This window comes from Cyclopterus lumpus, chromosome 9 (assembly GCF_009769545.1).
Source record: "Cyclopterus lumpus isolate fCycLum1 chromosome 9, fCycLum1.pri, whole genome shotgun sequence".
NCBI lineage: Eukaryota > Metazoa > Chordata > Actinopteri > Perciformes > Cyclopteridae > Cyclopterus > Cyclopterus lumpus.
The window spans coordinates 18,461,906-18,486,993 of record NC_046974.1 but is presented as its reverse complement, the minus strand read 5'-3'; the positions used below and the strand labels follow the sequence as shown (position 1 = coordinate 18,486,993).

The 25,088-nt window shown below is 43.2% G+C and overlaps 1 protein-coding gene across 3 annotated transcripts in view; it reads left to right on the top strand.

Moving 5' to 3' along the window:
- The first annotated feature begins 999 nt into the window (after positions 1-999).
- Positions 1,000-25,088, top strand: part of fam222a (family with sequence similarity 222 member A) — a 65,474-nt gene continuing 41,385 nt past the window's right edge. The window contains exon 1 of one of the 3 annotated variants that reach the window (XM_034542198.1): positions 1,000-1,056. The gene's annotated coding sequence lies outside the window, so the exon portion shown is untranslated. Of the gene's footprint in view, positions 1,057-17,798; positions 18,714-25,088 lie in introns of those variants that run through there. The other 2 variants (XM_034542196.1, XM_034542199.1) reach the window with 2 other exon arrangements.

The window sequence follows — 25,088 nt, the reverse complement described above, 5'->3', positions numbered from 1 at the left end:
TCTCAGCAGCATGTTCTCTCGAGGAACCATAACTAGTGCATGGGGCTATAGAAAGAAGGATACCAAGTACCGTATATAACTAGTTTGGAGGGTAGTGTCTTTTTTCCAACCTTTCCAAAACTAAAACTAAAAGCCTGTAAGTAAGTTTAATTAATGGTTTAAAGTGTGTTTATTTGCTCCAATGTAAGCTGCTAACATTAGCATGTCTAGCCAACAAGCTTACCGCGTACATTTGTAACCAGGCGTTATTTCCAAGGCCAAGTGTCAGAAAAAAGCTCCCTCACTATAACATATCCAAAGTGTAATATTTCTTCACTTTGTGGCGGCCGGTACACTACAGCATAACGTTGTCCTGCTTTTTATTTGGGATGTTTATGGTGATTTCACACCAAACAAGACGCAAATAGAGACAAATAATGCAATGCGAATTAGGCTAATATGCTAAATATGCTGTCATTTGTGTGTTTGTGCAAGTTGAAATAATTCAACTCAACCAAGAAATGTGCATGATGCTGTGTCAACAGCCTATCCGCCGATAGGCTGTTGACACAGCATCATGCACATTTCTTGAGATACTCCTGTCACATATTGTAGTGTCTGTGGACACCCAGAGCTCTACGTTGTCTCATTTAAGTACAGAGACTGTGTATGTAAGTGTATAAATGATAAATGTTATTTTGTGTTAATGAAGCAGCTACAATGTTGGCGAACTTCATTCAGAAAATAAGCATTTTAAAAGTTGTTTGCAGATAGACCGAACAAATCGTGAATTCAGACTTTTTCAAATCTGCATCATTATGTAGTCCCCATCCTTTTTATCTGTTTATTGCAACTACAACTGTTTATTTTGGGCTCATAGAGCAGTAGTGAGCTAGCAGATATGTGGCTTGCTCGATACAGTGAATAATGAAATTTACAGAGGGCCTCCGGATGATGTTATGAACCCAGACTAGCTGGCGGTTGGTTTTCCTGTTGCATCAGGGACTTCCACAACATGTACAAAGCAGCAATACGGGTTATTTCGTTTAAGGAAACCTTGTTGGTGTCTCCATGAAGGTAAGCCTCTCTTCCTTTAGAATACCCAGCATGAGGGACCCAAATAAATACAAATGATCGCCACTAACAGAAGGGGAACATTTTACTTTGCCATTTAACAATATTCAATATATTTAAATATACTGCAATTTTGGTATTCCCTCGAGTCGACCCAGATTTTAACAAAATGGACGACCGCAAAACACTATGCTGAACATTTGACAAAGTGCAGGTCTTTCTCTGTTTGGTTTCCCGGTGAAAGGATTCAGCGAGTGTTGCGTTGAAGATGATGTCATGGCAGTTGAACCATACATGAGCCATACGTGACCCTGTCTGGGTAGATATTAAACATCTTCCTGCCTCCGCCCACACTTTTCTCCTCTGCTGTGGTGGTTGGGGCCGGATGTCCTCTCACCTCTCCTCCCCAGAGGGCCTGCTCCCTTATTCAGTTCCACCTTATCTGCCACATCAAAGGATCTCATTATGAGCTGTGACACCAGCCCCACCCTGAGCCAACCTGTTCCTGCCATCACATTTAAATAGCTTTACATCGTACTCATAATAGGTAATGTCATGCACCGCGGTCTGATGTCTCACATATTTCACTTCCCTTTCCTTTCATTTCTACTTCTCGTTCCCTATTTCAACCCCACATGCCCGACAGACGCCCCTCTATAAAATTCTCTTTTATTTATAGCTTGTTTGCTTTTTATAATGCAGCTGTGTAGACCAAAGTCGCTCGTCTTGTTTGATGTGCACATCTCTCATCTGTGATTACAAAGTGAATTTAAAAAAAAAAAACGAACAGGCTGTTAAATGAAACGACTTGAGTGAAGCCTCCTTAGTGAAGATTATTCTGCCCGTATTTTATTTGCTTTCTCTCCATCGACAGCACAGACTGTAATATGGCTGAGGTCCTTCCTGAAGACCTCCCTCTTTCCAGCTGACAGAGGGGCCTGATTTGTCAATCCCACCTGGAAACGTTAGCATCACAACCCGGTTCCCTACCTGCTCGGCTCAGGAGTCCCAGAGCTGCAGCCAAGACCCTGATTAACAGGAGTGGGCTCCCACTCTTGTCGCTTGCCGCTCTCATTTAACCACTTAATTTATTTACTAAACGGAGCAGTGCTTTTGGCTTGGCGCCGCTCTTGTTCCCGCTAACGCTCTCCACACCGGCACGGCTCTTAAAAAACAGAACAAAGCTTTCCTCGTGTGTCGTAAATAATCTCCGTGGCAGACTTTACTGGGGCCACTGAGCGCAGCCAGAGATGTATCTGATTATAATAGCGGATGGGGAGCTTTCGTGAGCTGCATTTATCATGACCAATGGGAAGACAATAGAATCTGGCAGAACTGATGGATCTTCAACTTTGTCTCCTCTTTGTGCTCTCTAGTTTGACAGATATCACTCATTCCCCACCTGCAGGCAGCCAATTAGATCGGTGTACGGTAGATGCTCTCCCTCAACTGACCCAGCTACAGTTGGCAGGTGTGTGCGTGTTCGCTGTGTGAGTTGCGTATTGTTGGGGGAGAGGGCACATGCAGAGTTTAAGCAGAGAAAGCACAACTGCAAGGACAACTTCTCCATCTCTTTCAGACATTTATCTGACACTTGAGAGTAATAGATGAAGGTTGCAGCATTTTTGGAAGGGGATGCCAGAGTTTTATTTCACAGGATGTTTTGTTTTTCCCGTAGAGGATTTATTTTGGCAGGGCTGTTACTCAGAAGCGCTGCTCTTTCCTCCCTCCTCTCTTCCTCTCTATCTATCTCTGTCCTCTCTTCATCTCCATCCTTTATTTCTCTCTGAGGCACTGTCTCTTTCTTACAGCCTCCCCTCCGTTTGATAAACTTTTGAGATTTTGTATAACAAAGCACACAAGAAACAGCAGCCACAAGAAAAAAAAGGACAATCACACTGTCAAGGTGCTTTGAAGAGCAGAGCACTGCAGCAGCAGATTAATGTCCTCATAAAGCGAGGGAGCTGATTTTGATGGAGGACTTTATAGATTTTGTAGGTGGACCACCTCCTTTGGGTGATATTTCTTTTCTCTTTTGTTCTACATACTTGAGGTAAAAAAGGAAGAAAGGGTGGAGCGGGCACAGAGGTTGATGGTGACAGTGACAATAACCAGATCAGCTACACACTCAGTCATGTATATGAAAATTTCCGCCATGTTGGAAAATGGCGTACTGTTTCAATGATTATTACCTCTCAGGAACAATAGACAGTTGCCGTTTGCCTCGTCCTTATGGTGTATTATCAGTAGAAGTGTTCAGACAGCTGAACACTTCTACTGATAATACACCATTAAGAGGCAATTGTCCAAGAATGATTGGCCCCTTACAAACAATGAATCACTGGTCACTATGGAAATATCCATAAACAAAACAGCAGCGGCTATTGACGTGGGCAGGTAATGAAATGATAATACCTCGCAGATGGAACGGTTGTCAAGGAGTCATTGACCTTGTTTTCTCCCAGATTTCCTTTCCGTTCCTTCTTCTCAGGGTTGATAAGAGCAAACAGGAAATGTGCGGCATCAAAAGATATGTCAGATCAACACTTTTGTCTCACCACACATGGAAGATGTAACGCAAATGTAAAATATTTCAGACTTTTACCCGGGCCATGCAAGGTGTATCTCTGTTTGATGATAACAAACTATGGTGAGGGTCTACCCTCTCCTGGTGGAGTGATAACTCAGATGGGGTTTGCTTATAGCAGACAGCGGCCCTTCCTGAACATTGACTACATTTGATTGCATATTTGTCTCGATGGCAAACTGAGACTCTGTGGAATACAAATGCCTTATGCAATATATATCCCCTTTTTTGTTGAGACCTTTTGATGAAATTCAATTTGATGGCCCAAACAGCAGAAAAAGGAGAGGCTTGATGGAGGAGAGTTGAGTCTGAGTCACGCAAGCCAGGGTAAGGAGACCTCCCTCTGGGCCTGGCAGCCCAATCCAGTTTATTGATTTTCTGTCCTCTCCTTCAACATCTGGAACGCACCATACCCAATAGATTATGACAAACGTGCCCGCCAGAGACCACAATCCTCTAATTGAACCTAATGGAGTACAGTTGAGGATCAAAAGGTTGGGAGAATCCGGTGACATAGCAGGTTTCTCTACTCCTCCCAAAGACGCGCCTTCAAAGTCCATAAAACAGACAAAGGTTCACAGCGAAAAAAAGATGTGTCTTCCTCCAACCGTCTCTCCTCTCTTGTCTTCTCCATGGCAGTGGACAGCTAGACTTTCACCGCACCGCTGAGCACAATGGAGTCAGTGCTTTACAATAACAACCTCCTGCCAATAGCACAAAAAAACAAGGCAGGAGAAAAGCTCAGTGCTCTATTTTGATGAAAGTAACAAGCACAGCTTGTTGTAAATAGGCTTTCTGAAGCCTGAGGCAGCTTTTCTCCCCAGGGGATGTGTTTTCTGCATCTCTCCCAGGGTTGCTGTCGCCAAAAGGTTCTCTCTGTTAGGGAAAAAGGAGGCACAAACAAGAAGTTGCCTCAACTCTTCTGGCAAGAGGAATTCATCCCTCAGTAGGGTACATTAACTGGGATTTACCATGCATTCAGATTAGGAAAAAAGGTACCAATACACGATGTGTGTAGACCTTTCTGTGAGCTGCATTGTTAGGATTACAGTCCAGGTGCACACAGAGACACATTGTTAGCCAAGTGTGTTGAGTTGTTGAGCTACTGAGGAAAGATGTAGCGCCCTGTCTGTCTGGGAGCTCTTACTCCTGATCCCTGATAACTCGGATGTGTGCTTATTCAAATAGCTTTTGCTCCGGGCACCCTCTTGCAAATCAGGTGCTATCCGCAGTGGCATTGTCACACAAATTAGAAACGGATGTTTTGGGCAGAGCAGAGTTGCAAAGTCTGTGGACAAAGTTCTTTTCTTTGACTTGTTAACACACCTCCACACCTGCACAGGAAGCTGAAGTGTCTCTCACCTCTTTCTCCCTTAAATAGGACGTACAAGATGATTGTCTCCAACCTGCCACCCACATTTGAGAGAGTATTTTTTTTTCTTTTAATAAATCTTCTCAAACCTCTCTCTTCAGTTACCTTCCTCCCCAATGCATATAAGCCCCTCTGATCCTTTCCAATAATAATGGCATTGCCAGCCAATCTCTCTGAAAATGGGTTCAGCGCATACCTAATCCCATTTAATTACTTAGACACACAGGGCTCAGGACACACTCCTCAGGCGGCGGCCCCCCCTCTGTAAGCATGCCCTGTTTGCACCCCATCCACCTCTTCTCATGAATTATGGATCCCTGGCTGCAAGGCGAGGGGTGATCATTCTGCCTGCTCTGTCATAAGGCTCAGAGAGAGCCTTAGCTCAGTGTAAATATGGTGCCTGTCTGGGGTTGAGGTGCCCTATTGTGCGTGGTATTAAAAGCTCACCACTCTCCCTCTCAGTCCCTCCACCTCTGCAGTGCTCACTGCAGGGGGGCAGGGGTAATCGCAAAGGCCTTCCAGCACTCTGCTCAACTGCAGCCGGGCTCACGCTGACCGGCATCATGGCTGACAGTCATCGTACCTGAGAGGAGGGGAGAAATGAAAAGGAGATGGAAGCTGAAAAATGGGCTGAATCAGTCCGGGTTTTGCTGTTGATTTGTCAGCACAGATGCCAGTTCACACAGTGAGAAAACATCAACTCTTTCGGTGTGATCGAATGTCATAGTCCGCCCGACCCTGTGCTCGGGGTGATGTAACGGTGATATGACTCGAACAGACATTCCCTGATTGATAAGGGTTTTTGAATGCCAGGCAGTGGCTGTTTGCTGTTTTAACGGGGATATCTGCACGCTATCCGAACACTCTTGAGTTGATACCACAGCGTTAGCAGCTGAGTACAGCAGAGGAGCACACTGGATAAATCATGTTGTCCACTCCTCATGTGCACAGGCTGACAGGATCAGACCTCTCCGTTTCCAGCTGCTATCAGATGCGTCTACTGCACACACTTCTGGGCATGATATACCATTCTCTCGTGACACTCACTGGTTGGAAACATGACGGCATGTTTATTGAGAAGAAATGTCTACAAGAGCCTTCATCGGGGTTGCATACGTTCACAGAAACGGCAAAATAAAGCACACGATGGCCACCTAAGGACATTATAATTGGCAATGTCACTGTTCTCCCCTTGCCCTAGGAAAAGAATAGAAAGATGATGTCTGTGTCAGCTCTGAGATGGTTCGATGCTGTCTGTCAGGCCCTGAGCACATTTCCCTGAGCTTGATACAGACAGGGCTTGTCTCGCTGCCCTCAGCAGCAGACAGACGTCTCATCTTTATCTCTCCAGATTTCTACCTAATCTGTTTCTCTCCCCTTGGCCTCTCTTCATGAATCTGTCATAAATCATTTTTGGATTCTGGCCCCGTTTGCACAGACGGTTTCATAAAGGGAGAGGAATGGGCATCAGATATCCAGACTAAATAGCGATCAAATTACACGGGATATGAAATGCTGTAGTTTGGAATCCATTATACTCCTCAATAAGAGTCTTCTCACTGTAATATGTCAGCTCGGGCCCTGAAGGGACAAAAGCACAGATGGTACTGTATATGTGCAATATGCATATGACTGAACAGTCTAATAAGTATGGTTGACAGCTAAGTGAACAACATACAAGCTCAGCGCACACAACTTGTCCAAAATACAAGCCTGCCTCGTTATTAATCTTATGTACATTCAAAGTCGTCATGGTTTCAATGCATTGTATGTTGTATATTATACAAAAGAGCTCAAAACACAATACTGTTGAAACACTGAAAATGAGTTTGCAGTTGTTTTCAAGCCGCCCACACCAGGTGCTCTTATCCACAGATGAGGGTCCCTCTTATGCTTAGCCTTCTTTACTGGTTGCATTGATTCTGTAGGTTAATTACAATGTTTTTTGTAATTTTCAGGTTCACATAAAAACAACAAATTACATTCAATAACAAACTGTGATTGAAGTGACGATCGCACTAAATGGACTGGACCTATCTGCCTCCATCCGACTTAAAAAAAAAAAAAAAGGCTCTTCATTTTGACAAGTACCATTGAAAAATTCAGTCTCCATGGTAACGTCAGACTCATTACATTTAATCCACTAATTGCTAACTAGCTCCACAATTGCTCGTAATTGCTTTGGGGACTCAGTTAACCCCTTGGTTGGTATGCAGAGCGAGGCTACTTCTGCCAACGTCGGACAAAGGCCAGAAAGGAAAGATGGAGCACTGGAAACTCCACCCACAAAATCCAATAACCCCCCCCCCCAACATGCACACTCTGTCCTCATCATGCAAGCATTCCTAAATCTCCCAGCACAATATTAATTAATGGGGATGGTTGCCATGGTGATTGATCACCATATTCTTTGTCAGCACTATTTAGTCAAATGGGCCCTAATGTTTGTTTGTTAATGGAGCAGTAAACAATAGTGCTGGAAGTCTTTTATTACCTCCTCAGCAGCTCTGCTAGCACCTGGGCCATTCAACCGTATACAGCACAGCCCGCATCAAACGACAGAGAAGAAATCTCCTCGGTCTGATAAATTGCAATTCTTTTGGCTGTCATGGTTAGTGAGATGGGAGACTAACATGATGATATTGTAACGTGCCTAACAACACTGAAGCTATTACAGCCTGCAAAAACACCCAGCAACATGTAATGCCTAGAAAACAGTGAGTACGGGACTGTTTTATATCGACACTGATACTATCAGTGTGGATATTAAAACTAGTCACACAAATAACTATGTGATGAAGAAAACTCACAGGGCGACCGATTTGAAAACTGCTTTTAGGTGATAGTGTGTGTGTGTATGTGTGTGTGTGTGTGTGTGTGTGTGTGTGTGCATGTGCATGTGCGTGTGCACGTACACATGTTGGTGTTAGAGTATGTTTTAGTGTGTGTGGATGAGTCAGGGCACTGAACAAACCCAAACCCCTTTGAAGAGTGAAAGGCTCAAAGGATGGAGAGGCAATCCGAGAACTTCACAGGCGCAGAGGGGAAATTGCCTTGAACCTTGAGGTGTATGAAAGTGCAATTTGTGTCCCATCTGTTCTGCTTCCCTTCCATTAGGAGGAAGGGTGCTCTAAGGCCACCGAGGAGAAAATGCCCCTATGAGGGTCTCTGGGTGCACAGAGGCTCTCCTAGATTTAATTTGGCAGACTAGTCATTCCCTTTTCCTCTCTGTGATATTAGAGCTTTGAATGTTATTACCTTGGTCCTCTTTGTAATCTTTTTTTTTTAATGAAAGAACAATGCGTTTTGGTTTTGAGAAATTCAAAATGTACCTGACAAAAGTAGCTTTTTGATTCATGTATCTGTGTGAGCCAGTAAGCGATTCCGAGTGTAATATCTCCACACCATATGGACCATCTTTCCAGAAGAGATGAGGACACTGGCGAAGAGAGAATGAAAATGAGTGCAAGACAACCCTGCAGCTCTATTGGCACAGGAGTCTCTTCACCTTCACGAAATCTGGTCTCTGTCATAACTCTTTGCAAAGTGTCTGGATCAGCTTCCTTAACTTTTTGCACTTTCTTTAGAGGGATTTGCATGACAGAAGCAAGGAGAGGAATTTGTTGCCCGGGCAACGGATTGCCTCCATTTGCACTTGGAGCATAGGTGTTACTAGAAGAGTTGGAAACCATGGCATCAAAGATTATAGAAGAATACATTTGTTTGTCCAGTCCTGTCCATGACGTTCCCATACAATGAAAATGCATTGTAAATTACAGGCGTCATATCACAAGTAAGTTTCAATGCGGAAGACAGCGTCGTAGGAGGAGGAGGTCAGGGTGATGGAGGAGGTCAGGGTGATGGAGGAGGTCAGGGTGGTGGAGGAGGTCAGGGTGATGGAGGAGGTCAGTGTGGTGGAGGAGGTCAGGGTGGTGGAGGAGGTCAGGGTAATGGAGGAGGTCAGGGTGGTGAAGGAGTCTGATCACACGGCTTTCACCCAGGAGCTTGATGCTCGTCTTTTGAAGTCTTTTTGCAGCCTAAACATAACCAAGTAGTAGTTTTGTTTAGTATCAGTCCTTTTAGTTCAAACCATAAACCCAACACAGTAGTTTGGTTCCCTTAACTTATTTCACCTACTTTTGTTAACCAGGGTTTGAAACAGTTTTACATTGTGACTGTTTTCCCTCCAAACATAATTGAGTGTGAGTGAGACAGGGTTGGTCTGTCAGAGCTCAGGTAGCAGAGTGCATTACTGGCACTGAAAGAGCTACCAGCATCAATTCACAGTTTAAATGTAGCGTTGGAGGGGAAGATCTTTGAAGTATTTCTGGTGCATTACGGTCCAACTGTTGACCATATTAACTGGCACGGATCAGCAGAGACATTTACATTTGAATAGATATGTCGACGACATCTTTCATGTTATGTCCTCTCTTGTACGACCAATCTTTCAATTCACAATGCCAAACTTTTTCCTGGTGTTTTAAAAAAGTAGTTTGAAAACTATTTTTGTTGCATTTTAGTCTGAATGTGTCAAGAGAGAGGTCTTTGAAAACAAAGATACCCACGTTTGCTTTGTGATTGGTTCTTAGTCACGCCTCTCTCCCATGATAAACAACACAAGCCATAACCACCAGTGGTTGATGCCAACATGGTTAACGTGCATGTGAATGGTCGTGTGTGAGGCGTTTTCATGCGTGGTTGTGCTGACCGAGATTATTTCTGAAACAAAAACGCTCTTGTTGTAGTGTGCATGTTTACTTTGAATGGCGTGAACTGGGAAACGTTCATAAAATAGTACTTAAGCGACATTCAGCAGAGCGGTAGGAGGCCACCCCTTCCACATGTGTAAGATTCACCTCTGTTCTATTTATTTGTTTTCTTTAATGTTTTATTAAAAGCAATACAAGAACAGCTGTTGAAAATGCTGATATCAATTGACATCTTTCTGTACGTCATCAAGAAAACAGTTTTTGCAGTCAGCCCGGTGTCCTCCCTTCGAAGGAAACCCATTTAAAAGGAGTAAGGTCTGGGGCCGATAGCTCCGCCCCTTCCCAACTGATGAAGCGAATATTAATGGCACCTTTCTGTGCGACAATCGTCTCGACAAATTGATTTCCATGTGTGAAACAGAGAGTTGTCTCAGGAGACAACAGCTCCTAAAACCCTCTTCACACGTATAGGCTGCTAATTTAGAGGAAATGGGTTACATACAATGAATGTGAAATAGAAAATGGTCTTGCATTATGAGTGAATATTAACGGTCAAAGGGGCGAAGGGGTGCGTACAGTTGGCACTTAGAACCACAGTTTATATAGAGGACAGTGCACACACAGTCCCTATTGCCAACTGTGAAACAAATGGCATCTAAATTGAATAATTCAGTCTGGGGGAGAAAGACGTGGGATTTGCACACAAAGACTGACTGACAGATAGAGTGAGAGGAGAGGCAGCCAACCTTTAACAGAGCTGGGGAGAGAAGACAGTAAATGGCAAGTTAGATTAATAGATTGGCAAGGTCTCACAGAAGATGGGATAATAATTCACCAAGCAAAAGAAAGGCGTCTTTTCTTTTAGGTCAGAGTTGAGCGAGGAGGAATAATGCAGATGGAAATATGAATATTGAATAATGCAGTTAAGATCCTTCCTTGAAACAAAAGAAAAAGATTAAGAGTGGTAGTGGGAGTCAAAAGGTTAGAAGCAGCTGTGCAGAAAGATAGAAATGAGTAGGTGGGTGTAGAATAAAAACTCTGTGAAGCAACTGAAGCGTAGTAGAGACAGAACAGCTGGAGAAAGAAGAAGACGTGGTGCTAGACAGAGGTCACTCCTCTATTTAACTTGAGCGTTCACCTCTGTCTCTGCAGCTTTTAACCAGCGGCTGACATGCGGACATGTAAACGGCAGACGGACATGTAAATGAACACCTGGATTTCTGAGGGTGTCTTTTGGATCCAGTTTCTCACGCAGTAATTTTAGCCGAACAAATACAAATCACTCCAAGAGTCAATTATGTCATGGTGAAATGGGAAATGGTCTATTTAATTTTTACAAAGCAACCTCTAACTCGGGGTAATTGCATGCTGCTTACTTCAGCTGGTCTCTCTTCTCATGTGATGTGTCTATCCTGCTCGGGCTCTCTGCCTCCAGCTCCTCGGCTTTAGATTTCTCTCTGATCTCATTCATACTTTGTGCTTTGAGCGAAGAAGTCCTGCTGGGATTGTTAACACAGACTTTTAACCTGCTCTCTCATTCGTGGTTATGTCCAAACCAATTTTTTTTCCCAACCATCATATGTCGTTTATGTCTGCTGATTTTCAACTGGAGTGTGATATTACTAATTTATCACATGGCTACTTGTATGTGAAAGTAGTCACTTGCAGTGATGAGCCCACAGATAATTAGCACCAGACTCTGCAGTTCCTCAGCTGTGTGGAGCTTTTAAAACTGATTTTAGCTTGGTTCACTCTCAAGGTTCTCATGGCGTTGTTTTCAGTGTATAAAAAGACAAACAAAAACAAAACACTGGACGCTTCTTGTCCAGCACAAATGGCAAACAGACAAACTCAAAAAACAGGCCAATTTATTAATCAACTTAAAAGTTGATATAGCAATGTTGTGTCGACAGCTTGTTTTCACTGTCCTCAAAAAATGAGTTATCATATCATATTGTGTGAGAATGTGTGCCTTTTGCTGTGCAGCAGCCACAAGTGGTTAACAGTAAATATCAGAAATGGTAGCACAAAGAAACGTCACCTCAGTAATTCTAGTTACACAGCAATATGTATCTTCAGTTTCCTAATATTTGCTAACATTAGCCACCATGAGATACTGGTCATACCAGAACAAGTAAGATTTGGCAGCAAACCTCTGAGAATATTGAATTAAGCAAAGCCGTGTTTGACGGTTTATGAACTCAACTTGTCATTTGTTATCAGAAGACGGTACATGTTATATCCCGATGGTACTTTTATTCTTTTTTATAATGCATAGTGTTCCAGCGACAAAAAAAGGCAAATGCATACAAAATGGCTGAAAAAAAACAACAAAGGGCAATCATCATGGTCATCGTTATCAACATAGTAATGATTGTCATCATTGTCATCATGTTTATGCCTCCTGTAGTTAAACGTCTCTAGTTATGGATTATAAAGGTTTTTGTAATAATTGCAACTTCACAATTCAGTTTCATCGAGGACAATTAGTACGGAGTTAAGTAATCGGGCCGAGAATCCAATGAGACGGTTTCAACGTGGGGATTGCTTCGAGGAGACAGCGGTGCTCGGGTGTTGTGGAGAGGTTGTCTCTAATGTGATTAGCTGTCGGTTTCAAATTAAACACAAGCCAACAATGAAACTAGGGACAAAGTATTCCATTGTCCTTAGCATCCATACAGATATCCTCACTTCTCTGTTTCTTTCTTTACTTTGACAGCTTTTGTTCCGCCTTTCATTTCCAGCCGTTCTCCTTTAAGGAGACAGACAGTAGAGAAGAGGTGTGTGTGTGTGTGTGTGTGTGTGTGTGTGCGTGTGTGTGCGTGCGTGTGTGTGTGTGCGTGTGATTGTGTTTTAGGGGTGCAGGGTGGGTGAAAAAAAGGGAGCACTCAAATCCCAGTGGCTCTGGGGAGCTGTCAGAACTGATAGTGCTCTATCACTTGAGAACGGAGGTGCAAAATTGGGCAGACTGAGCACTGCGCGAAGCAGAGTATGATGGTCCCTCCGTCCTCTGGAGCCTGACTGGCTGAGATGGAGAGACATGGAAAGTGTTCAACCGACTGCCTCTCAACTTGAAATGAACAAGCCGAAGCAATTCTAAATGCAACACAGGCACATGAACACAGTAACAGGGACGACAAAATCCCCTAATTTCTCTGATATTTTTGGTTTTGTCAAAAACATTTTCCAAAGTTAGATATATTTATTTGTTTATGTATTTTCCAGCTGTGAGCATCTCCTCCAGATTTGTTTTCCTGTTTGGATTGTGGGACAATAATGTCCTTCAACACCACACTCAAAAATCAAGTAATTCCATATTTTTAGAGTATACTTAATTTAGTCACCTTTTCGGAATGGATGCAGGACACACTTGAAACACATTTAGAATAAATAAATGTGTATATATATATATATATATATATATATATATATATATATATATATATATATGTGCTCTTATAGAGTGAGGATTTTAATCAATTTCTATTGAAATGACTGCCACATCTTTCACAAGATTAAGATATTTAATCAGTGCAGATATCATCACAACCTGTCTTGGCTAGACGAGGAGGAGGGATGTAAGGCCAGAGCATGTGTGGATATTTAAAATGGACTTTCTTTTATGCTGTACTTTTACACACATATTGATTATATGTGAATGCTTGTGTTTGAGCTGTTCCCTTGGGTGCAAGTAGGCCTTAAGTAAAGCAAAGTGTTTTCAGTGGCCCCTCACCTGTCACAGACACCAGTGCTGCGCTGACTCGGCATTGTACTGTGTCCAGCATGTGAAGCTCTCAGACAACAGTACGATTAGCTGTGTTCTTGGCAGACCTGCCTCAACCAGCTGCTGCTAGGAGGAAAAACAACAGCGTAAATACACAGTGTGTGTGTGTGTGTGTGTTGGGGGGATCACATGGACACTTGCATCAATTAAGTCGTTAATATTTGGCACTTTAGATTTTGTAGGATGTTGATTTTACACATTATGATGCAAACACTTTAATTGACTTGAGACGCAACGGATTTTCAAGTGAATACAGTACGTTAGAAAGTGATTCCACGGGGTCTGACAAAGTGTCAGGATGTGAATAGTTGGAATGAGAATGCGTTATTTATTTCCGTACAGGGTAAAGACAGCTACTTCTTCTTCAAACTTTAACCATTAATGGAAAGATAACTTCCTGAACTACATGTACCACATTCAAACAGTTTCGTCTCTTCGGTGTGTCTTCTCTGACATGCAAAGACGATGTGAAATCAACAACATTTCCTCTCTGACCACCTGCATGTTTTGTCTGGAATTTGTTTAATTGTTAAAATGCAGAGATTAATGTTACTGATTCTTGTTTCCTGTTCAATTTCTGCTTTTCACACCCTTATGCTACTGCAGTAATTTGATTTAGCTTTTTTAAAGGAAATGATGGCCTGTGGATGGCAATAACAGTGTCCACCCAAAAGCACACTTATTCCATACATAAAGGGCCCCATATGACCTCAACCCAGCAGGTCTGCAAGCGGTTTCCTGTGTGAACGATGAGGCACCGGGTGGTGTCTCAGGAAGACATCTCTTGACTGGCCACACAGGAAACCAGATGCTTTTGAGGGTTGAACCAAAACACTGTTCAAGGAAAAAGCCTTCTTCGACATAAACAAGTGACAATCTTTGTGTCAAGTGAAATCAGGTTCACTTAAACTGCACCTTGAATAAAAAAAACAAGGTTACAAAGCACTGCACAGAGCTGTTCATGAACACCTTGTCTTTTGTACAAATGAGTGGCCGACTGCCTTTCAACTCAACTACATTTCACTTTTAAAACACTTCTAGAAACTCACATAGAAATCATGAGACACAATTCAACTTTGAAAAACCTGGTGGAATGTCACCATGCTGACAGTAGCGAGGCTTTAGTAAAGAAATAGTGTATTGGTTTTCCTACCAAATACCAAATACCAAATACAAACCTTTTCTTCAGATTGCTCTACAAGCAAGGACCCGCAATAGCAAAGACACACTTCTCCTTCAGTGTCAGTGTGGATGTGAGATTGCCAACAGCCCTCTGAGGAGACAGAGGGATGATGTAAAGATACCAAAGTTTAGGCTTCTTCTTCTGGGTCTGCGTGGCTGCTCTGGCCTCTGAACTTTGTCCTGGTTTCTCCTCCTCTTCTCAACATTTGTCTGTCAGTATGAAATCTCTAGGGAGACATTTGCCAATTGCTGAGACTTAGAAAATTGCAAAAGATGCTTGTCTCGTCAAGCGCTTGCAACACTTGATAGATGCTTACTCACACACTATCATTGTAGCCAACAGCCTTTGACTTGAATAAGTACATTTAAAAAACTGCTGTGGTGCAGCATACATAGTTTATTCATTTAAGATGTTGATAGTGTCAACAGGACAGCAAAGTCTTGGTTGCTGGTTTCAACTGGTGTCTTGGTTTATATGATAGTTTTAGCTTCAGGCTTTTCGCTCAGCTCTCTGCTTTCATGTTGATCTCTTCTTGCATCTGTCAAAGACATTTAACGCAACACTACAGAGACTCAACCCTGTGTAGTGGTGGTGTCATCCACGCAACAGTATCCCTTCTTATCAAGCCTTTTGCCTTCTTTCTGTTTGATACTTCATGCCCTTGCGCACTCACTAATGCTACTCTTCTTCCCCTGCCACCTCTGCCCCCCCCCCCCCCCCCCCCCCCCCCCCCCCCCCCCCCCCCCCCCCCCCCCCCCATCTCATCCTACACCTCTGTGTCCTCTAACCACTTGACACCTTTTCAGATTCATCCCCATCAGTTGGCAGACAGCGTGCATTTCACCCAGAGGGCACAATGCAGCGATCCCTGCGAATCAATGGCAGATAAATCAATGCTATCTCTTTTTTCCATGCCTCTGCTGCCATTGATTTTTTTTCCTGTTACTTTGCTGTTTGTGGAGACTTGAACTCTGCTCAATTAAACTGAGTTCACTTTCAGGAACAAATTGTAACAGCGTAAGGCTTTCAGCTCGGAGACAGACACTAATGTTAGCTCTGGATGGGGGCGTATAAGAGCTTTATTTATGAGATGCCCCATTCAAGCAGAAGCTGCAGTGTTTTTTACTGAAGCTGAACCTGGATTTATTGGTATTGTGAACCCTCTTTCAGATGAGTCATGCCCAAGGCTTTCCTTAATAGTGAGGTCTTTCATTTTGAACCAGAGCTAATACCTGAAACAGAGACAAAGCAAATATCCTTTGATCATATTTAGTAAGAGAGATGGATACCCAATTAGCATGTGAATAACCTTTGCTACTGGGTTCTAGCTAAATGTGCATAGGTTTCTTGGCAGGGAAATATTTAACATGATTTCCTATCCAATCTCTCTACGGGCTCTAGATCCTGTCATTGGGAATGATTTCTGAGGAAGGCACAGACTCAGACATATTATTTTGAAAACTGCATTTAATATAGCCCACTGAAAATTATCCAATGTGATATTTCACTAGTCTCCCCCATAAATAATTCATTGTTTTTATGTGCCCTCATGCTGCCTTGGGGATTGGAACAGCTGAGTGTTTTCACAACGTATTTGTGTCCAATCTTCTGCATATTGGGCGTACTCTAATCAAACCACAATAAACATGCCTTGAATGTTTGTTGAGTCATCTGCTTATCAGCTAATCAAATGGCTTATGTGCCTCACTGGAGCACAACACAGCTCTAGTTGAGTATTTTTCAATTAATTGTTCATCTGTTTGATTGACTATATGCAGCAATGGTGATGTGATTGAACTCCACATGCTTTATTTTGCTCTATATGTATACTGGAGCAATGTGAATACAGGGAATACATTTCAGGCGTCATCATTTTCCCCAGGCACACTTTTATTTTATTTTATTTAATTTCTTGTCATGTAAGACCACACAAAAGACCCATATACATGGACCTATTTTTCTGTAAAAGAACTAGAAAGTGCAAGTCATAGAGAGAATTTCAAAGGCAGAAGCCAGGGCAGCGACATGGGGCTGCCAGGGATTGGTGAGCAATCAGATAGGGCAGAATTGATGACCTGGCTCAGGATGGATTTCTTGGAGCGGGCTGCCAGACCGAGGTAATACTTTCAGGCTCTTATCAGCACTGGCATAAGCTGAGTGCTGCATCACCCACTTCCCAGCGTCAGCTTATTATGAGAGTCCATGATGTGTGATTGCTTGTACTGCCTTTGTGTGTCCCGAGGTCTGTGTGCACCGGACACAGTTAGCAAGAAGAAGAAGAGGAATGCTAAGGGCCTCTGTCACAGTAAACCCACTTCCCAACTGTTGTAATGACATTTTACAAAAATAGGTATTTTGCAAGGTTTCCTGTGACTCATATAAGCTGGAGGTGTCAGTGAAGGAATTCTGCAAAGTTAAGTAGACAGGCACATATATGTCATGCTTTTTAAAAGATTGTCTTGCCGAAATATATTTGGAAGACAAATCAATGTTGTTGGTATATATTTAATGAAAAGTGCATGTGATGCATCCTGCAGTATGGATGACTTAATACATCTGAGCTCATATAGGACAATACACTGCTGTTCACACAGCAGGGAAACGTCTGATATTATAAACTGATTATTATCAGGCTTATTATCTGTATGGGAAATGTCTCCTATAGGAGTTTAAAACCAATTAAGTTAAATAGCATTTTACAGTCGCCAATTCATAAACAGTAGATTAATTCTGCATGGTAATCGCATTTAATTGTATTCTGGTTGCGCGATAACACTTAATGTCTCCCTGCAGAGCAGAAGCTGCTGGTCTTCCCATGAAAGGATGTCGCCTTCAACCTTTACCCAGGCGACTGATAAAAGAGAGACTAAATATCTCAATCTGTATTCTGCCACGGCAATTTATATCAGACGGGTTTTTCTTTTTCTTCTTCCGCGAATAAACAACGTGCTTTTAGACGCTTGGACGCCGAGCGCATCTCTATGGTAACAGTCCTCAATTACCGATGATTGGCCAACCCGTGGGAATGTTTCTGTTCCCCCTGCGCGGTGATTGGTCGGTGGGCGGTCTGCGCCGCCTGACAGGCTGCAGCGTTCCGGGTTATTGTCAGTCTCGGCAGTTCGGCACAAGGGCAGGACCGCATCCCGGAGCTGCCTGAAGCAGCTAGCTCTCCATTCAGACTTCACCGCTTCTTACTGGGTTATTACACCAAAGAGAGTGTCTCGGAGCACTCTGCTATCGAGGTCACTCCACAGCCTCAGCTGGACATCGGAGTCTGAATCGGAAGACAAGACATCGGAGAGAGGCAGCCGACACCGCGGAGAAAGTGACGGACGGAGCGGAGCCAGATCACCGGGATTTTACATCGCATCAGTTTAGGATATTCCAGGCAGCTGCTTCGGTCCAGCCGTGGTTTCTTCCAGGGTACCTTCACACAATAGTAGATCATAGTTCTAACAATCGCGTGCTATATTTCACCCGAGGTCGCCTATAGCGAGCAGGCGGACCACTTTAAGCCCATGCGTAACAGCGGTGGATGTTGGAATACTGCGTAGCAGTTCAACCATCACGTCTTTCGGCTGTCCGCGTTGTTATTTGGAGATATCTATAAGCGAAAAGAAGAGACACCAGGACCTTTCACTTTGTCCCGGAGGCTGAACGTTGAAAACCCGGAGTGCACTTGGTGCGCAATCCTTCTGAGGACGCTCCTGAAATTGCCGACCTGCGCTTTTGCCCTCGACAAAAATTGGCAACCGAGTCGAGAAAAAAAGGCAAAGCTTATTAACTTTGCATGCTTGAGGCTAGAGTGTGGAATCTAATTCACAGGGCTGCCGGTATATTTGCATACCATTGGAAGAAGAGGATAAACTTAATCAACATTTGACATCGGCAAAGCAGCTGCTGGATTTTGGAGAACAGAATGAATCCTTTTTAATTTAGACCACAGAAGTACGAGAGGCAGATTGCTCAGCGAATGCTACAATCTGCATGGAGTTCTAGTCTGCACTACGGAGCAATTTATGGTAAATATATTTTATGGTCATTTATTTTTCTCTACGTCTTGCCGATTCAGAATGGTTTGGGTCATTCTTTGTAACCATTTGGGTGGTTACGGCCAGAGCCTCGCTGAATCCTTTTGGGAGGGCGAAAAGAGGAACAGCGGACAAATAATGACTGTTTGTAAATGCTCCCTCTTCCCAGGATGCTGCCCACATAACGAGGTATCGGGTTTAAAGCCTTTGTGTCCATGCGTGACCCACAATAAAGGAAGTGTTGTAAAATCGACTTGTTAGAGCGCCGCTCCCGAATGGCTTTAGGAACCGCTTTGATGTGTAATATTGGTCTTTTCAAGTATGGGTAGCAATTAAGTGAATTGTCGAGGGTATCACACCGCGGGCACCACAGGCAGGAAGATGTGGCTCTGGAGGACTTGCTGCTCAGAGCAAAAGGTGCGAGTTTCTCATCTGCGCGCCCCCGTGCGTCACTGCGTGTGGGGACGGTGACTATAGTGACTGCTGCAATTAGTGATCGTTCACCCCGGAGTGTTGATGATACAATCTCCTTCTTGTTTTTGTTTTTTTATATTGTGACAGGCTTGTTTTAAGGACAACTCATCGAGATGTGTGCTGAACACTGTACAACTTTTCACTTTGTCGGTGCTGCATTTGGGGTCTGGAGGCGATTTGTTATTGTGTCCTGTGGATTCTTCAGCAGCCGGAGTCTTGAATGCAAATAGAAAAAAAAGTCTGATTATCGCGAATGTAACTGATGTCCACGTTTTTATTGAATATGAATACAGGCTGATAAAGTTGACTCTGTTTCCACTGCTGTGAACTTTGAACCTCGTGGGTTGCTGAGGTTGCTTTGCAATATTTAGCTTCATCGCTCACACTGCACACAAATGAGCCGGCGCATTATGCTGACTGTGCAGTGAAAAAGGCTGCACACAGTATGTTTTATCATTAGACTATACAAGCGTCCTTTAAAATGTATCTTCCTCCCTGGCTCCAGTCATTCTCTCCCCAGCAGCCCCGCAGACAGGCAGCTCGTTGAATGTAATATGGGCCCCTACAGCAGGGCAGGCGCCCCCACAGTCAGGGCACCTGCCATCCTGGCTGTATTGAATAAAACATCCAGTGATGTATGAGGCAGGGGCTGCACCCGAGGGGGCAGAACTGCCTCATTTACTTCCTCCACTCTGCGCCTGTGACCTGCTGAGCAAATTGTGCTCATATTAGCTCTGCGGCTGCTCTTCACCTAAACAAATAGTCTTCCCAGCATAATGCTTGCCTTAACTCAACATGAAGGTTGGACAAGGCAGAGGAGAACACAATGGCAGAAAAGCTTTAATATCTAGGTCACTGAATTACCTTTTGGAGTTTGTAGCTCTTGTTTTGCCTTTTTATTTTCTGTCTGAATGTTAGATCTTTTTTTCCTGTAACATTGGACCTTCAAGTGTCCCGCTGCAAGACGTTACTCACATTACTGTTCCTTCAATGGCAAAAGTCCAGAAATAATCTTAAAATGTTTACGAACGATATTTGTTCACACATCAGCAATTTATTCTTTAATTTGCTTGCTGAGGAAATTATGAACACCTTAATTACAAAAGTAAAATCTAATCTATTCTACTCATTTTTGCTGTTAGTAGCTGGGAGGTGGAGAACATATTTTTATCATCGTACTATTAAAAGTAAACATAATACACCAAAAGAAGCCTAACCTTTATATATTTCTTTATCAATGTGCTACTTAAATTGCATATCAGTTTGATTGATTGATAGCGGTTGGGTCCCTTACTGTACTCTTTGCTTATTAAAGCGCCTGCTTGAAGTGAATAAGTGAGCTCACTGAAGTTTAATTTCCTGTGCTGTGTATTAATCTTTTTTAATCCCTGCATGGGTTGATTGTCTCAACACCTACCCAGAGGCAGCAAAACTCATTTTGGCACTTTAAATGACTAAAATAGTAGATACAGATGTGTGTGGGTGTGTGAGAGAGATTCTATAAATGAAAGCTCTTCTTTTTATTCACACAAATTAAATAATATTTTTAAATCAGATGTACTGTCCACATCCATTTGTAGAAAGAAAATATACTGTAGATGTAAATAATCATGGAAAACATGTTCTTCTCCTGTCAAAGAAAGGACAAGACAGGCGCTCTTAGATGATCTGATATCCTAGAAACACAAGAAGCATCTTATTTCTTAATATCACCGGACACTTAAAGGAACGTGAACGTTCACCAGCAGCTCATTAGATGCCTGATCAAAGTCTTTCGTTTCTGTCTACAACAGTCCTTGTTTTAACACTAAAGAGACGTGCCCTTTCTTGTATTTGTACAATATTACATGATTTAATATAAACTCCGTTGTCACTGCAGCGAGATTTGTCTTACACATCAGTTCTCACGATGTGCAAGACAGAGCATGAAAAAAAAACTACAGAGACATAAAACCAAAGCATTACGCAGAAATGATCGTGGAGAAACAAACACACCCTTCAGCCAGTCTGTGAATGAATAGCGGTGAAAACGTTGTGTCGTTTTCCAGCAGAGATTTTAGTGTTGATGGGCTTTTTAAAGGCAGAATTAACAGCAATGCTTCTGTTGGTGAATGTTGTGTTAGTGTTTGCAGTTCCTTGATGTTGCTGCTACAATACGTCAAACTGCACGCTGGGTGATTAACCCTCAATCTTATTAGCTTCATGTCACGCACTGAATACGCACATCTTAAGCAGATTGAGTGAAATGTGTCATTGTCTTCAACCTTTAGCGACGCAAATACAGACGACAGGCATTTGATTGCATACTCTCTCCCCCCCCCCCAGCAGTGTTTCTGATGAGTGCTATGTGTTAGCGAGACGCCGTGTGGTTCTCTGCTCGTTACGCTGCCCATGATTTCCTGTTGTTTAGGCTGTTGTAAAAGGTCCACCTGACCATAGGTCTGTTCATGTGATCCAATCTGCTGCGATGGTAGATGTTGGCAGCTCTTCATCATGGTTATCGGTAGCCACTTAACGTGTGACGGACAGCGGCGATCCCCTGACCTCCTCCCTCTCCTCCCCTTTCACCCACTGTCAGGCTGAGTGGAAGTCACGTCTCACCAGGCCCGAGGTTAATATAGAGCCTTTAATTTGGAAAGGTTAGCGCAGTCAGTCCATTTTCCTTTGTTTATAAATGCTCTTGTGCGTGTGAAATATAGTCAAAAGCAACTGTGCCGATTATATGTGGTTAATGAGTACAGTAGCATGTAGTGCTTTGCAGCTTACTCCATAACCCGGCCAGAGAAGCGAGGGGAGGCATGCTCCTTCTAAAGTGTTCTTGGTGGAAGAAAGAGAATAAAGCAAATCGGACAAGCTCTCCAACAGCGCATTTGCTCTCCTTAAAAACAATGCCGCTCTTGCCTTCCTCATGGTCACATTGATTTGTTCTGGGTGACAGTGCAGGCTGCTGTGAAATCTCCCCAGCGCCATTGATCTCAAGGAGAGGAGGAGGAGAGGGAATGAGAGCCTGGCGACAGTGAGCAACATGGGAAAATCCTCAGTGTGCCCTCTTCAACCTTAACCAGTAATAAAATGAAGGCCTTGGTTACTATCAGATCAGCCCCTGCTGTACTTCTTCAGCCACTGAATCGCAGTCGAGTCAACGCTTTGATTTGTTTTGGAGGCCTGTGCGTGCTTTTTGATTTGCTATTGTTGCTCACCATGTTTCACATTATCAGCTGAACTCTTTATTGCTGCTGTTTTCCATGCCAGAAGCAAGAGTGTTTTTATCTCATGCAGGCCTCTGATTAATCTCTACACCAGCATATATATACGCTGGTGTACTTTAATCTTCAATGGGAGATATCTGATTCTCCTCGGCTATTGAGGAAGATCAAACTTTAATGGAACAAGGAACTGCACATCATCCTAATCTCCATCTCCGAGCATTTTGGTTGACTGCCCTCCCTCGGGCTTTGTAGCTTTCTGCAGAAGCAGGAAATACATCAGACAGATAAGGTGTTTTCTTGTCATGCTTAGGTAATTTATTCCCTGTTGATTGTGGCCACCGCTTTACATCTCTGCTGTGTGATTACCTGGTTGAAGGAACAGCGGATAAAAGCAGGGGAATTGATTGACACTTACAAATGGCTATACTGTATAATGTAAATGTGTGAAACTTTTCCACGATAATTGGGGTTTCTTCACAGTTCAGTCATTCACTCTCTCTTTATTGACATGCAAGAAATGAGGCCATGTGTGACCCATGTCATATGTCTATAATAGCCCGGAGGAGAGATACAGTCAGCTGCATGGCTGTATTAAGGTTCAATGCGTTTGATCACACCACACTCAATCCAGGAATTAGCTATTGACCGCTGTTTCCTCCATCCAGTTCCTCCCAATCACTGAATAATGGTACACATTATGCTGACCCGCATCCGGACTGTGACTGGCTGGATGCATATTGTTGCAAATGGATAACACTTATGGAGTGTCACACCTCCCACAGACGGTTTGTGTCTGTGACAAAAAGAGGCTATTACCCATTTCTAAGACGGTTGCTGTAAGGTAATGAAATTTCCACTGACTGGAGAAAACAATGTTGTCTGCTCTGGATTGTAATTGCAGAAGCCACCTCACCATTTTCCTGAGTTCAGCGTGAATGCAACACGATTTAATAAAACTCTAGAGATTTTGATCATGTATTGCCAGGCATGGCAGCCGCATCAGGGAGTGTAAGCTGAGGCTAGCAGATAAAACTCATTCAATTTACTTGTTGAATTTTAACCAAGCCGGAGACCATTTACAAGGGAGCCGGCATACAACCCATAGGGAAACGTTTATGTGTTTGCATGGGGCTGATGCAGGTCAGCTATATTATTAATATAAAGCAACCCTTTCCTTAATCTAAATGGAGGAGTAGCCTGGAATTTCCGGCATTTTCTACTGTGTTATTATTTGTGTCAAGAAAGGGTTGGAAATCCTTGGGATATTAGGCCCCGAGGCCAAAGAGCTCCTGTGTGCCTCCACTCACATATAAAAACATAGGAACATTGACATGAGGACATGTATGGACACACACACACACACACACACACACACACACACACACACACACACACACACACACACACACACACTCTAGCCCTGTTTTATTACCTCCTGCCTGCTGCTGGAATTGCTTTCCTCCCTCGAGTGAGCCAGGCAAAGCCGGCTTTATTGTGTTAACCTATTTGTGTGTCAAGAGCGATTGCAGCGTTCTTTATCTCTGTTTGTATTCGGACGGGGAGACGGCAGAGAGAGAGAGAGAGCGGGGAAGAGGGGGAGAGAGTGGCAGAGGAAAAGAGGGAGAGAGCTGGGGGGGGGGGGGGGGGGCATTTGCACAGGAGCCAGGCAAGCCACCGGAGTTAGACGGATGGTCGGTCACCTCGCTCCACTCTGGAGGATAATGACTGGTTGCTTAGCAATAACCCACCACCACTCACTCCCAGACTTGCATCCAGAGTAATCACTTTTTTTCTCTAAAAGATTTCATATATAATTATAAGCCCTTGCACTCCCAGTCTTTGAAATCTGCCTGAATGGGACTTTTCATTTATTTAGCGGAGTGGGTTGAGGGTGTGAGCTGGAATTGGAGCGCCTGGTTATTGTAGTGTCTGTGTGTGTGGGTGTGTGTGTGTGTGTGTTCACAATATATCCGCTTTGTGTTAAGCAGTTGGTGGAGTTTGACCGGGATTACGACAAGGCCAAAGCTATATTTCCTACTAGATAGCTGCTGCTGTACAACCTTTGACCTAATGTAATGCTGCAGTGGCAACGTTGCATTCAAATAGATGCATCTGCACACACACTCACATATTCCCGTTTTTTGATAAGCGAGCAGAGGCTATGAGTGCTTCTTCTTGTGAGCTCTTAGTTTTATTAACATTTTTATTGAGTTGAACAAATTGCTGACCTTTTGTGGCATAATAAATAGCCCGGCCTGCTTAGCAAAAGAGAGTTTTGGCGGAAGTGACTGGCGTCAATCCAAGCAGTTTAACTCGTGATTTGCAGTGTGTTTATTCAGCAGGTGACAGCATTTAATACTGCAGAGTGTTCCAACGTTTCAATTCTTTTTTAACTGCTTTTTTCAAACTAAAGCAGGACGTTCATCTTCTTTAACCTGCACCGTTCTCCTGCAGGTCTCCATCATTTTAGGTAACTGTGTTTTTAAGTGGCAGGAAAAAGGTGTAATATCTGAACATGACCCCAATTTAAACTGCTTTTAATCACCAGCAGCCACTGATGTTGGCCAGAGTTGTTTTAATGGTTAGCCAATTATCCTTTCTGCTGTTGAAAATAGATTTTTTTTTCATCCACTCTTTTATGAAGAAGTAGAAAAAAATCATTTAAAATTCTCTGTGAAGTTCA